This window comes from Prinia subflava, chromosome 2, assembly GCF_021018805.1.
Source record: "Prinia subflava isolate CZ2003 ecotype Zambia chromosome 2, Cam_Psub_1.2, whole genome shotgun sequence".
NCBI lineage: Eukaryota > Metazoa > Chordata > Aves > Passeriformes > Cisticolidae > Prinia > Prinia subflava.
In genome coordinates this window covers 74,308,848-74,322,925 of record NC_086248.1, presented here as the reverse complement: position 1 = coordinate 74,322,925, position 14,078 = coordinate 74,308,848, and the positions used below count along the sequence as shown (strand labels likewise).

Below are 14,078 nucleotides of genomic sequence, written 5' to 3'. Positions count from 1 at the left end.
GGACAGACAACATCCCAGCAGGTCCTGTAGCTCCCAGCCTATTGTCATCCATCTGGATGCTGAGATACTTGCTCAGCAAGTTTGGCAGCTCTTACAGCTTCTCATAAGATACTAGATAATTGCTCCTGGATTGTTGTGTGATGAGTAGGTAAGATAACAGGACTATTAAGCACTGTTTCATCATCACCCTCAAACCAGTATACCAGATACTTCCTCTAAAAATACTGTTTCATCCCAAATCTAATAAACATATCTATTCTAAACTCCATCTGCTGCTTAATTAATAGGAAAAATGGCCAATGTTAGATTTGACAGCTCAGGTGTTAATTATCATGTACAGGATCTGTTAATTATCTGAAAAAAAAAAAAAAAAAAAAAAGAGGTAAACAGTTTGTGTTTTCAGTCTGGGCAGATACAGTAATGATTTTTCCAAGCCTTCAAGCCAACTTCCTTAATGTTCTCCCCATAATGCATTAAGACTCTCATCCAGCAAGAACCATAAACACATGCATAATCCCAGTGTGACAATTGGTAGCTGCTTGCATTAACTGAAGATGAATACATTGCTGAAAGAGGGCCTGAGAGACCCAGGAGCAGCAAGCTCTACAGAGCTTGTCTTTGGCAAGGGGAAGCAGTGGCTGGTCCCTCCTTTCTGCTCCAGACTGCAGGTGAAATCCCACCTGCCAAGGCCAGTGGGCAGCATTAGGGTAAATTGTTTGGCCTGGAAAATCTGTTTCCCCATTTATCTCCAGTTCATCTTTGTCAGCATCCCCATAATACTGAGGATAACAGAAGCTGGAAAGCGCCATTTTAAAGCCCTTTTTTGCTACAATCCCCAGCCTTCTGTGGCTGCTGGAAGGTCAAACCATATCCTGCCTCAGAGGAGACAAGAGGGATACACAGTGAGGTCAGGTTGGTGGCAGTTAAGGGATCAGCCAGCCTCTCCCAGCCACCTGCCCTGGCCCTGGGCCAGCAGCTCCGTGGTTTCCCTTGCTCTGCCACTGTGCAGCATCCAGGGCAGGCCTTACAGGAGCGATGATGAGGCTGCAGTCCTCCCATGCCACAAATAGGTCTCCTACGGGACGAGGGTGGCGTTAGGCAATGCCAGAAGGGCTGTGCTGCTGCCTGGTACCTACCTTGCCACAGGGATTGCAGCTGTGTGCAGTATCTGGGCACAAATACTTCGCAGGAGACTCTGCCATTGTCTGTTGCCTCCCAAACTGCTGGCAAGGTGATGAAGGGCTTATTATGGGTTTAGATACAATACATTGGCCACCAAGATCATCATCTTTGATTAGACCACATACTCTGCCAGAACTTATAGCACAGCTAGCCAAAAGACTGGAAAGCTATGGTTTCACTTGTGGAAAACCTTCAGGAGCTTCTGGGACCTGGTCCATCTTTGAGCTTTGCCAGTAGTGTGGAAAGTCTGCAGAGCAAACTGTTGCAGCTCTGTTAGCTGATGCCCTGTGGCACTTTGCTAGTGGGAAAATGCTTTTGTTGATTTGGTTTGTTTGATTTTAGGACTTTCAAGAGAGCTTTTTTGCTGTGTGTCCCTAGATTAGATTGCACAAAAAAACCAGTATCCACCTTTCAAGGACAAAAACGATTCTGTGAGACATTTCAATCTCAGTATAAGCCTGCTGGATTATTATCACTTATAATTAATTCCCTACGTGCTGCGACATTCCCTGCTGGCAATCTCTTTTTCATCTGTAAAAATACTGAAGAGTTGTAGGCAGCAGGAAGGCTTGCCAAGACATCTGTATCAAGGTTGTTAGTATAGACAAGGAATATGTGTGTCACACGGGAGGTCTGCTGTGTTTAAAGCAGACCCATTCTATCCACACTATATCCTCCCCAGGGGTATGGCCATGGCAATAGCGTGTTATTCTATTTTCAGCACAAGCTTTAACTCTTTATTGTTTATACAACAATATATATTTTTGAAGCTTAATGCATTTTTCACTGTGAGTTTGTTAAAAAAATTAACTACCAGAGAAAAAGTACTTTGAATTCAATCCCATAAGTAGTTTTCATTTTTAGTGGTTTGCTCAGCTTCTCTTTATACATATCTAAACACCCTCTGAGTCTGGACCAGTTTGTTGCTTCCTGTGTCCTTACACCCAGCACATCAGTTACACTGAACGTTTTGTACCAGCTGAGCTTAACAGCAAACATATGCACCACGCTGAACCAGCTGAATTCAAATGTTATGATAAACAAGCTGCCATAGGAATGAGAACACTGCCAAATATCCCACTAGCCTGGGTGCTGGGCTGCAAAAGAGGAGAGCAGAATCTGAGAGCTGTTTAAATTCCTGCACTAATCTTCACTCTCATTACTGACTTACACCACACTTGCACTTGACCCAAAGGACAACCTGAGAAGAACCATGCTCTGTACTTTAGCAGTGGTCTTGGTGCCAGAAAGGCCAAGTGCTTCCCCAGAGGCACAGAAGCTGCCAGGCCCACATGCTAATTTGCAGGTATGTACAAGCATTTAATGGGCTCACTGATAAGCTTTGCAGGAGAAAACAGACCTGCATAATTTAAAGGTGAGCTGTGATTTTTATTATCTGGTGGAAAGGAGTGCACATCTTATAAAATGCTGGAAGGTGGAGGGGGGCCTTGCTCTTCGCTATTTCTTCACATCCTTCCACCAGTTTGGATGAGCAGAGTATGATCTGTCTCACACTTAGGGGCCATGAACTATATCGTCTAAGACAGAAATTAAACTAAACTAATATTGGCCACCTTTTTATGTTAATTTAAATAGCAGCCCACCTCTTTATGGTGCAGATTATGGGGATTTTTCTCTGAGGGCTGTGGTAATGTTGTACCTCCATGCTGGTTCTGCTGTTACCAAGATCATACTGGACTTGGTGAGATATCCTTACATATTTCTAATGGCACATGCATGAAACTTGTCCCCTTTTTAGTAGACTTATGCAGAGAAGCACACTTTATAATGGCAGAGGGAATTCTCCAACGCATTTAACGTCGAGGCAGGTCACTAAAACTAATACTAGCTCTAATTTCCAGTCTAACCATTCTTATATTCCTTACCTCCATCCCCTTTCTTGCCTGAAGCAATATAAATAATACAAATATTTTTTATCTCAACACATCGGTTCATTGAGTAGCATAAGGGGATACATGCAGCAGCAGCAATTTGTGGGCTTGGAGTGGGCTTGACTCAGGTATCATTCACTGAGTCTGTGATTCAACATTCATTAATAACAACTCAGTATCTACCAAATCATCTGGCTGTACAAGTCTGATCCAGATCAGGAGCAAGTCCTCAGCTGCATTTCTATCAGGTTAGTAATTGTGTACTTTAGGGAATCTGTGCCAGCTTGCACCATCATCATGACCTGGCAGCCCTGGTGTTGTGTTCACCCTCCCTTTTCAGTGTCTTCACATGACTGAAGAATGTTGTCCCTGTTGCGCTGAGAAGATGCATGGTTGGTGGCACCCCAAGGATCCAGCCTTCCAGTTCCAAGGAACAGGTCATGTGTGTTTCCAATGTGGTCCCACAAAAGGCGTTCAGGGGAAGCTCAGCATTATTGTCAGCAAAATATCTCCAAATCACAGTAAATAGCAGGATTAATCCACACCTAACTGCATCCTTACTTTCGGTAGAACTGCTTCATTTAAATCCTGTTGTTTAAGCTAAATTTCCTGATGCCCTGCCTGTTGGTGAATACTGCCTAAGTATTACAGATTGCCACTCTGCTTTGATGCACAAATTGAACTACTAAGTTAAATTGGTAAGTTAAATTTGGAGCCCAGAAGAGTTTCTGTTCACATTCTTTGCAGGGGATGAGTACAGATGGACAGTGAGCCTGAGCTTGTTTATATGGGTGTCTCTAGGGCTGGCACCCTTTGGAGGAGAACGATGCCTCCCCATGTTAGGATCTTGTGGATCACCTTAGACAGCAATTGAGGTTTGGTTTGCTGGCCTGGTAAGCTGCACCACCCTTTGGTTTCCATAACTCTTGACTGGACAAAGAACGCAAAACCAGCACGTGTGCTCCTGTTAGGGAGAGCAGTGAGGTAAATGGACACAGTGTATGCGCTGTCAGTCATCATTCTTGCGCTTGCCTCCCCTTCCTTCTCAGAAGAGATCAACTGCCTCCAAACAAACAGGGTAAGAGATGCTCCCACAAAGCACCTTTGTCACACTTAAGGGCTGTGCTTAGGTCCCAGCTTGTAGTGTAGTCCAACGTCTTTGTCCCAAGAGGAGCAAAACACTTGGTACCACACATCATTGCTGCTGGCTTTTTGTGGGGTCACCTGAAGGAGTCAATTCAAAAGTGTTTATTCAAGGTGCTGAAATAATTGTGGGGGATGATATGGCAGACCACACTCTTCCATAGGTTTCAAGTGACAGCCAATTGCAGGGACTTGTGTCCTGACACGTCCATGCCAGTAGCTGTACTTGGGTTCAGTTGGGATGCAGTTCAGATGTGTGGAAGCTGGGTTCTACCTCTGCAGGTGTAGACAGAGCAGTGGAGCCACAGCTCCTGCTGTGCGTAAGGGAGTCCAGGCAGTAACACAACTGGAAAATGAGGCATGTTGGCAGCAGGCAAGAAGTATGATCACAGCTCATGCCTCAGGAGTGTGCAAATAGAAGAAGAGGTGCCTGGGTCCAAACCTGCTCTTACAGAGCAGAGTAGCAATAATCAGCTTGCACAACGTTGGTGTGCAGATGGCAGGAAAAGGCTATGAGAGGTCCAGTCAAAGACCTACAGACAAAAAGCTTGCAGTTCTGCTGAGATAATATTATCAAACATGAGCACTCCAATCAGTACAGTCTCTTTAGGCTGATAAATGGATTAATAGAATACATATTTTCATTTAATACATATTTCTGACACAGTGCCAAGTACCCAAGCTTTCATTTACGGACTGACAGAAGCATGGCCTGGGGGCAATCCCAAGCAACTGATTTGGAGTCATTGCATATAAGCCAACTTCTGTTTTGGAAGCAGAGATCAGACACCCCCCCCCAAAAAAAATCTGAAATATAAGCAAAATGCAGTAACATAAATGTTAACTGTGAAATACATAATTAGTCTGAATGCTAAGAGTAGGGAATGTAATATTAATGTAGAAGCTTAGAAAAGGTTAGGAGATAAAAAGTTCAGCTACAGCTGATTAGTAGGAAGAACCAAGTGTCTCTTCATCATTCTTTTTATTTTGGGTGTTTTTCAGAAAACACTTATCAGATCATGTATTTAAATGTCAGAAGAAGGCTTTACATCTTTCCTCCCACCTCATGAAAAGGAAGAAAATGGACAAGGAAGGGAGGTGCTGGTAGGATTTGTAGGTTTGTCCCTGAGCTACCACAGAACAGTTTCACCATTGTGCTGATTTCTGAAGGCTGAATCACTGGTAAATAAATGGCCCTCGCCAACAACAGCAAATGTTCCAACCACTGCAAGAACAAAAGTGTGCAACAGAGGCTCATGCCCAACTCTTTGGATAATGCTGTACCTTGACTGGGGGAAGGGCGCTTAAGAAGTGATTTTTCTTCCACGGACTTTCCACTGAGAACGAAATACAGATGCACCTTCTTTTTCTCACAGAAGACCAGAAATCACTGTAGCTGCAAAATTACTAAAAAAAACCCACCAAAACCGTATGCAAGCCCCTAGGCACCTGGACTTCCTGTTCAAGGCAATGCACCAGGCTATGGTAACCACTGGTCTGATCCAGAGTCATTGCCCTTATCTTCTTGAAGCAAGGACAATAAATTAATTTCAATTTGAGGCATTTTCCATTATCTGTTTTCTGCTAAGAAGTCCCAGTCTCATTTATTGTCTCTGAAACAATCTTCAGCCTTGCATATGGCTGAAAACCTGGTAGAAATTAGGAATATTTGGGCTATCTGGAAACAGATATTTGGGCTATCTGTGGGTTTTAGTCCAGAATAAATCTGTCTTTGTGAGATTTCACAATGACATCCACCCATACATTTCTGGATACTCTTTGCTGGTTTGTTTATCATCAAATATTTAGGTTATCTTTACTTTGCTATGAACCCTCAATTAAGCATAGCCCTTCCATTTGACTCCACTCATTCCACACTTACACAAAAGATGGAGTAAGTCTGCTGCTGGGAGACTGTTCATTTCCAAGCTGCAGAAAGTTTAAGAGCAGAAAATTGACCAGCATAACTGGCAGGGATTTATTAGGAACTTGTGTAGCATTAACTAAAACAGATGGAGTAGAAGCATGCCCTTAAAAAAATCCTAAAAAATACCCTAGCCAATCAAAACCCCAAAACGATTAAGCAAACTTCACAGTCTTGTATCAAAAACCAAAAATAAACCATCCTCCAGAAAACACAGTGTTCAGAAATCTAAATTATTATTCCATTCAGGGGACAAAGACATTAAACTTACAAAAGCAGAAAACTTCCAAGAAGTACTTCAAAAAATGCCTCAGTTGCCAGCTCAGCTGCACTATGATGTCCCCTGGAAAGTCTATCATGTTTCCATGCAAAACCTAGTTTTGAAGTCACTTTTATTTATGTAAATAACTATATAAAATATTATTTATACATTGTGTGTGTATCTATGTATAAGCATACATTTTAAAATGGTTTGTATTTCAGCATCCTTTTTTCTGCCTACAAAATGTCATCACTGACAAATTTAGAAGCATGGCTCTACAAAACTTCTGCCTGTTCAGAGAGGACGGGGGCTGAGAGAATTGAAAAATGCAGAATGTCCTCAGGGGCTCACTCCTGGTCATAATTCATGCAGTTTGCTGCAAGTAGTGATGTGAATAACATCTCCCATCTTGGCTTCACCCCAAAGAGTAATGACTTTCACTTTTCATTCTGTTGTGACCTAGGTTTCAGACACTGGGAAAACTGAGAGGAAAGTTTAATTTAACTGGTTCCCAGTTCATGTAATAGTTTTGGAAAATAGCTTCTTCACACACACACACACACACACACACACACACAAAAAAAAAAAAAAAAAAAAAAAAAAAAAAAAAAAAAAAAAAAAAGATAGTTTGTATTTTTTTGCTAAGCTGAATAGCCCAAACTTCAATACAACACCAAGTCTGAGTCACTTCATGTCCTTTCTTAGAGCATGTGGTTTTTTTCCTCTAACAATTTTAAAAGTTCCCAGATATTTTGAGGGTGAGTAGATCACACTGACACTGTTCTGTGCATTTACTCTTGTGTATAAATATACATGGACATATCTGTCTTATATATGTATATATGCATATATATATACAAAACCTGGCAAAATAAATAATAAGTGTTGCAACATATATGAGAGTATGCACAACCTTACCTCTTACAGTAGAAATTTAATATACAAGAAAGCAAAATTTGCATAACAATTTGTATCAAAGACTGCAATTAAAATTTGTATTTGCTTCTTATCTTTAACATGAAACTTTTGTTAGCAAAAAGGATTAAACACAGCATTTCACTGCCCACACCTGAATTTTTATATATTTGTTAGCCATAAGGCAATATTGGCACCACAAAACAGACCAAAAGGCATATCTCCTGGAGAAGACTCAAAGGTGAACACAAATCTGCAGTCAAGCAAAATTGCCAGCACATGCTTTCTCTGTTGTTCCCAAAATAATTGAGTTGTCAGTAAAATTCCGGTTCACACAAAGTCATAAGGAGATCTCCAGAAATTGCACCATGATTTGAAAAGAGGGAAAAGAATCCATGTCCTCTTCTTGACTGTGCTGGCAATATTGAGAGGGTGCCACAGGTGATGGGCCCCCAGAGCACAGACCATCACAGACACTAGAACAGGTTTTGCCTGCTTCATTTGAACAGTTGGAGCTCGTATCACAGAAAGTCAAACAGAGGATTACAGACCTAAGGAAAATAACCAGCTAGTCTGTCTAAAATTGATCTTGCAGCCTGAATAATTGTAGTGCTATAATAAATAGGCTGCTTTGTTTTCTCATCCATACTTCTTGTCTACTGCAAGCTTTGCTGAGCTTTCCTTTATTACAGGCTTACAAGATTTTCTATCCCACTGCCCCCTATTTGTTTTTTTCCCTTGTATGCAGAAAAATGCCTGTAAAATAATAATACACTTTCTGTAAATTATGGGCAAAATCCAAGTAGGTGAGACCACCTTGATAACTGCTTATCATAGTAAAGACACAGTATAATTTCATTTAATGTGATAAGCACATAAGTCCCAATTCTTCAGACAATTGATTATCTGGTGTTTCAGTTTTATTTTTCTTCATTTAAAATTATTTTAGGTTAAAAAGTTATTTCTGTCAGATCCACAGTGGGTGGATAAGATCAATAAAATATTCATACCATTCACAAAAGTGCCAGGCTTAACTTTTATTGAAAAATGTAGTAGTGATGTGTAATAAGCACCCTCCCTTTGTGGAGGTGGAGAACAGCTAGTAACATTCCAGAAGGCCTCTCTTTTCTGTACTCCTTCTGCATTTTAAAGAAGAATTGCATCCATTCTCACTTGATTTTCAGTTTTGATTGAAGCCAACAGAAATAGGCAAGAAATTAAACCTCCATAAATCTGATTCTGCATTGCAAGATTTGTTTATGCCCCCTGCTTCTCACTTAGGTTTGGAAACTGTCCCTGAATACAAAGTTGGTCCGTGTAGTAGTCACTGTCAATATAGCTGATCTGCACATATTAATTATGTTTTATTTACTGCATCATCTTTATTGTGATTGCTTGATTATTTTTTTTTAATACCATAAAATATGCTAGGCATATAGCATTGTCACATAAGCATTTCCAAAATGATCTTGCCTTTTGGAAGATCCTAATTCTGCAGTGCTGACTCCATTACATCATCACTCTTTTTCTTTTCACCAGCCTTTTCCATTTTCACTAAACCATCAGTGGCAGGTCCTGGAACCAGCCCCTCCCAAACCCCTCCACAACAGGCAGCACACAGAGGAATAGGTTTCCATACCTAATAACCTGCAGCTAGAATGTGAATCTCTTTCACGTGCTAATGAGCACTTAGGCCTATCCATCCCTGTGGCATGGGAGTGTGTCAGGGGCTGCGGTAATGTTTGATTTGATTTCCAGTGCAGCCCATCTGGCCACACACAAGTTGCACTAAAGGGTGTAAAAATCCCTCTCTCAGCACCTCCAGGGGATCTGTGCAACCATTCCCGACCAAATACCTCTTAATTGGCAGACATCTTACAGGCACATCCAGAAGTCATTAACTTAAGCCAAAAAGCACTGATGAAACAAGGAATTAAAGAAGACTAGAGAATGAAATGAATGGCCTGTACAACCACACTTGGCCCATGCCCTTTCCCAGCCTCGGTGCAGGCATGCCTACCCATTTTATTTGCATAGGCAGTCAGGGGTCAGCACAACACCTATAGATCATTTAAGACCTCGGGCTGGCCCTCTGGGAAGGGCTGAATTTTGCTCAGCCAGCATATTTATTATTGTGAAGTAATCTCCAATCTCTTGGGTTCAGTGCCACATGGAAAAATACCTCTGTTGGGAGAAAAACCCCTCCCTGATTATTTGAAAGGTCTAGCCTGGGTGGAATTTTCTTTTTCCCTAAAATTGTTGACATGATATATATTTAACTGTAATTTTGATCTGTCTCTGTTAAGCTTATACTTCTGCTCCCACCAGAGTCTGTGGCTAACACTCCCTTGATTGTTGGAAGAGCAAGCTGTCAACCTGGAGGGAGGTTTAACCTTTGTGGAAAGAAAAGCAATTATAAGAAAATTCTAATTTCATATCTCTGGTAATAAAAAGGAGCAGATCCGACAAAAATGAATTAAAGGAATGTGAAAGCTTCAGGTCTGTAGGTTATTGTGAGATTATTGTGTCTTTAACAGTCTCTCTCTTAAATGTTAGACTAAAAAATCAAAGTTTGATCCAACAGTAAATCATCTGGTTAGCACAAAATCTGATGCATTTAAAATCTGGCTTCATAAAAATGTCATTCATTGATGCAGTATAGAGAGACGGCCTGGTATGTCAAACACCTTCAAGTAGGTCATCTTTTAGGGATTAGTCTAAGTTGCTATCTGTTGACATTTCACATGTGACATCATAAGCTTCTTAAAATGAATGAAATTCTGTTTCTTTTCTTTGCTTCTTTTTTAAGGCAAACGATGGCTGAAAGGCAGAAAGATTTACAAAACAGGTTAGTGATTTTTGGCTGCTTCATATTTGAAGTATCCCCTTTAACAGAATCTAAAAGGTCTGTTGGTCAGCAAGCGAGTTTATTTTGTTCTGATAATTAGACCTTTTGTCTCAAACTGGAACTCAAACCATGAAACATTATAGTAATGAACAGTGTACTCTGAAAATCCCAAGCCATCATCTTCCAGTTAATGATACATTGCCCTATTATTTGACAGAAAAAGACCAGTTAGGAAGACGGATGTGAGCTAGATGCTCTAACTTTCAAAATCGGTTCTGCTACCGATTTCTTGTGTGCCCTTGAGCAAGTTACCTGTGCCAGGTGTTTCAGAGGTGCTCTGCTGGCCTGTCCCTTGGGCATTACAGCCCACTTGGAAAGGATCTGCAAAGCTTCCTCCTACTGCAGAGGAGCACTGTCAGCATAAGAAGTGTGATTTTGGCATCATCCCCATGTAAAATTGACCAGTGAGACCTACACAGGTCTACAAGGCATTATAGCACACAGATTTTTTTTTTCCAGCTCTATTTCAACAACATGACAAAAAAACCTCAAGAATGTCTCTGAGTTGGACTTTCTAATGGAGTGGCTGAAAAGTATAGAGAAGCTGCAGCATATTTTGGTTACTGCTTTCCTGTTTGTCCTCACAGCAACCACAGGCTCTGGTGTCAAGGACAGTGAGAGAAGGTGAATTACACTGGAAATTGAGGTTGCTCCCTCCTACTGGTAAGAGGAAAATAGGACAAACTATTGTTTTATGATGAAAAAGACTAATAACTTCTCTGAATTCATGAAATTAAAATAAGAGACATTATACAGGAATGTTTCTTTTTACTATAGGGAAGCAGCATTTTTTATTGTGTGTTCTAATGATTTCAAGCCATCATGTTTGCCGTCTTGCATACAGTTAAGAAAAATATGCTTATGGAATGACTTTCCTCTTAACAGTAACTGGAGAAGAAAGTTACTACGAATAATGGTACACAATGATACTATTTATAAATGTGATTTATTTATACATCCTTTGTATATTTGTGTATTCATTGAGACCCTAATTTCTCAAGAAACTTATCTCTGTATCTTATTTACTAGTCTGGAGTGGCTTCCCCTTTTGAACCAGTCAACTAAACATATAATTGTTTAGAAACTCAACAGACTTGCCAAAATATGAACTCATGCGCATGGAAGGGGCAGAAGTTCAGATTTCAATCTGGCCATGTAGGGCGGCACGTGCTGTCCTAAGCTGCTCTAGTAAAGTTGTTCATTTTAGTTGCTCTCCAGGGGCTCTTTTACTGGGAGAGAAAAAGGATCTGACTGCCAAGAAGGAGGACGATGATGTCTGTGGAGATGTATCAAGGCTCTGATAGGGAAAACAGAAGTTTTATTTTATCTTCTTTCTCTCCCTGTTCTGAGGGACTGTGGGAGAAAGTATAAGCTGAAAAATGGTAACTCTCTGCAAGGCCATACTTTCCATGCTAGGCCATATTCTGGCCTTTCAAATCACTGTGCTGGGCCACTGACTGCCCCTTTCTGTTGTATTTCTTTGCCACTAGAAAGGAGGTCCTAATTCCTGGGTCACAGCCTTCTCCTTTTCTTCTGTGCTCCTGAAATCTGTCATCCATCATGCAGCTGTAACCAGGATGGAAGTCTGCTTTACTGACACACAAGTATTTTCTTGCACCTTAGACATAACTCATAAGCAATATGCCATCATACAACTCCACACTGGAGCAAGACTCAAAATACCACTCTTTTTTCCTTGGACACACATTCAAAGGGCTAGTCACCAAGAGAAAAACTGTGGATTCCAGGAAAATTAGAGTTTTTCACCTTTCCCTGAAAGCAAGACAAATGTTTGTTATCAGCTGTATGGAGCAGGAAAAAAAGATTCACTGCTTTTGATCCTAATTACACAAAATCAGTGTGAGATACAGATTACTAAGCAGTCCCCTATAGGTCTCACATGTTGTTTAGTGCTCGGCAGGATCAGGTTTACAGCAGCCTGTGAGCACAGAAGTGGAGGCCACATCTTCCTTGCTCTCACAGCTTCCAGGGTCATTCTCTGACTGATAACTATGCTGGAAGCCTCCAGGTCTGCCATAAAATACGGGACCAATGTCTTTCCACATGAACTTTACCCTGTGGTGTAGAGGCAAATGAAAAGGTGGCTGCATTTCTCCTGCCAGGTACACCTAGTGTCATTCCAGCTGGCTCTTGCGGGGTGCAACAGCCATGCTGCCAACTTGCACAGCAGCATTCCAGGCTTCCTGTTCCGCTCAAATTGCTCAGTGTAAAATGTCAAAACACGCTGCTGACCCAGAGTCAGCCAGAGCAGGTGGTGAGGCAGAACTGCTGTGACTCCAGTGAGCTGAGGTCTTGAGAAGCTGTTCAGCAGCAGCTGTTTTGTGCAGCTTCAAGGACACGTCATGATAAAGAGCATTAAGGCATCTTAGAGCCTGACAGCGCAGCTTCTTTCCCACTGACAGCTCAGTGTTCAGACAGCATTTCTCAGCACTTTAGAAGTCCACAAACTAGCAACAAGCACTCCTGTGAGCATGCACAAGATGCAAAGGAGCCATGCAACGTGAATGGCATGCAAGAAAACCCAAGCTAGCCTTCACTCACCCCATCATTTAGATGAGCTGGAATAGGTCATTGCAAGGAAATCTGGGAAGAGGACTGCTGCTCCCTTCTGCAGAGGTTTGCCATATGTTACGGCTCATATGGCAAATTGTTCATTGGATTGAGCTTTCTTTCCCTCCTTGGATATTATATCCCATCCCTTCTGCATTCGTTATTGGGCATGCCACATATGGCAAGGCTTGGTGCACAGAGGGGTGGGAGGAGGTGAGGGTGCTGTGCTCAGGTGCCTTCTGCAGGCAAATCCCACAGCTTGAAAGCCCTGGCTGGGAGGAGGACAGGATGGCATAGGATGTCGGGTTGCTATTGGCATGTTCTGTAAAATATGTGTCTTTTTGACACATTTTGGGAGATAATGCAACAGACATGCATATGCCATGTAGCACATTTCTGGGAGCATGGCAGCAATCCAGTGGAGTTACAGATTAAAGCTAAAGTGGGATAGGATCTTTTTCAAAGATGTGTACCAGGCACTCGGGTCAGGCCCTATGGATAAAATTTGTAACAAAAAAAAATATCTGCAGATGTTTTGTGATTTCTCTTGTATTAATAAAGACCTGTATTTTATCTTGATCAGCAGATATTTCTTCTCAGATTAATTATGTCCTCCCTGTGTTCTTTGAGGAACTCTTAGATCCAAACTCCTGGAGGATGCATGCCAGCAGTTTTAGGGGACAGGTGGGGAAATTATGCAGTTATAGGGACATTTAGGCTATGCTCTCTTGCCCACTGTCAGTTAGGTTGATTTTATGTGCAGCATCTGAACATTGTTTTGTGGGCAAGATTAGTAAAAAAGGTGGTTGCAATTCTCTGCATATATGCTGGGGGGTTGGGGGTGGAGGAGAGTCTTGAAATGCCAGCCACAATCCAGTAATTTATCAGAGCTGACCTTTTGCCACTTAAGCACTCCAGTCTTATCTGGCAATATCTTCCTGAGAGAGAAAACTGTATGGACAGCTCTCTGTATTGTTCCTCAAGGTGTAGCATGAATTCAAAGCACATCTGAAATCTGATAGAGAATCTGTCTGAGTGTCCTGACAGCCATTCCAGCTGGACACCTCTTTGATGTGCAAGCGTACTCTGTCAGCACTTTCCCTCTCCTCATGCCTCTGACTTCCAGACATGCAGGTCTATGGTCCTTCTAGGAGTATCCCACCAGGAGGGAACTGTATGTGTTACCTGTCTGCTATTAGAATTTTTCTCCATCCCCCAATTCTGCATTGCTATTGATTGATTGTATGCTGGCTGGCTGACTTTAACATACAACATATTCAC

The 14,078-nt window shown here is 41.6% G+C and overlaps 1 long non-coding RNA gene across 1 annotated transcript in view; it reads left to right on the top strand.

Annotated features, from left to right (window-relative positions):
* LOC134547070 (uncharacterized) overlaps positions 1-13,351 on the top strand; it is a 148,105-nt gene extending 134,754 nt beyond the window's left edge. Inside the window, exons 4-5 of the long non-coding RNA XR_010079360.1 lie at positions 10,128-10,166; positions 10,686-13,351. This is a non-coding gene — a long non-coding RNA (uncharacterized LOC134547070). The remainder of the gene's footprint in view (positions 1-10,127; positions 10,167-10,685) is intronic.
* Positions 13,352-14,078: the final 727 nt, after the last annotated feature.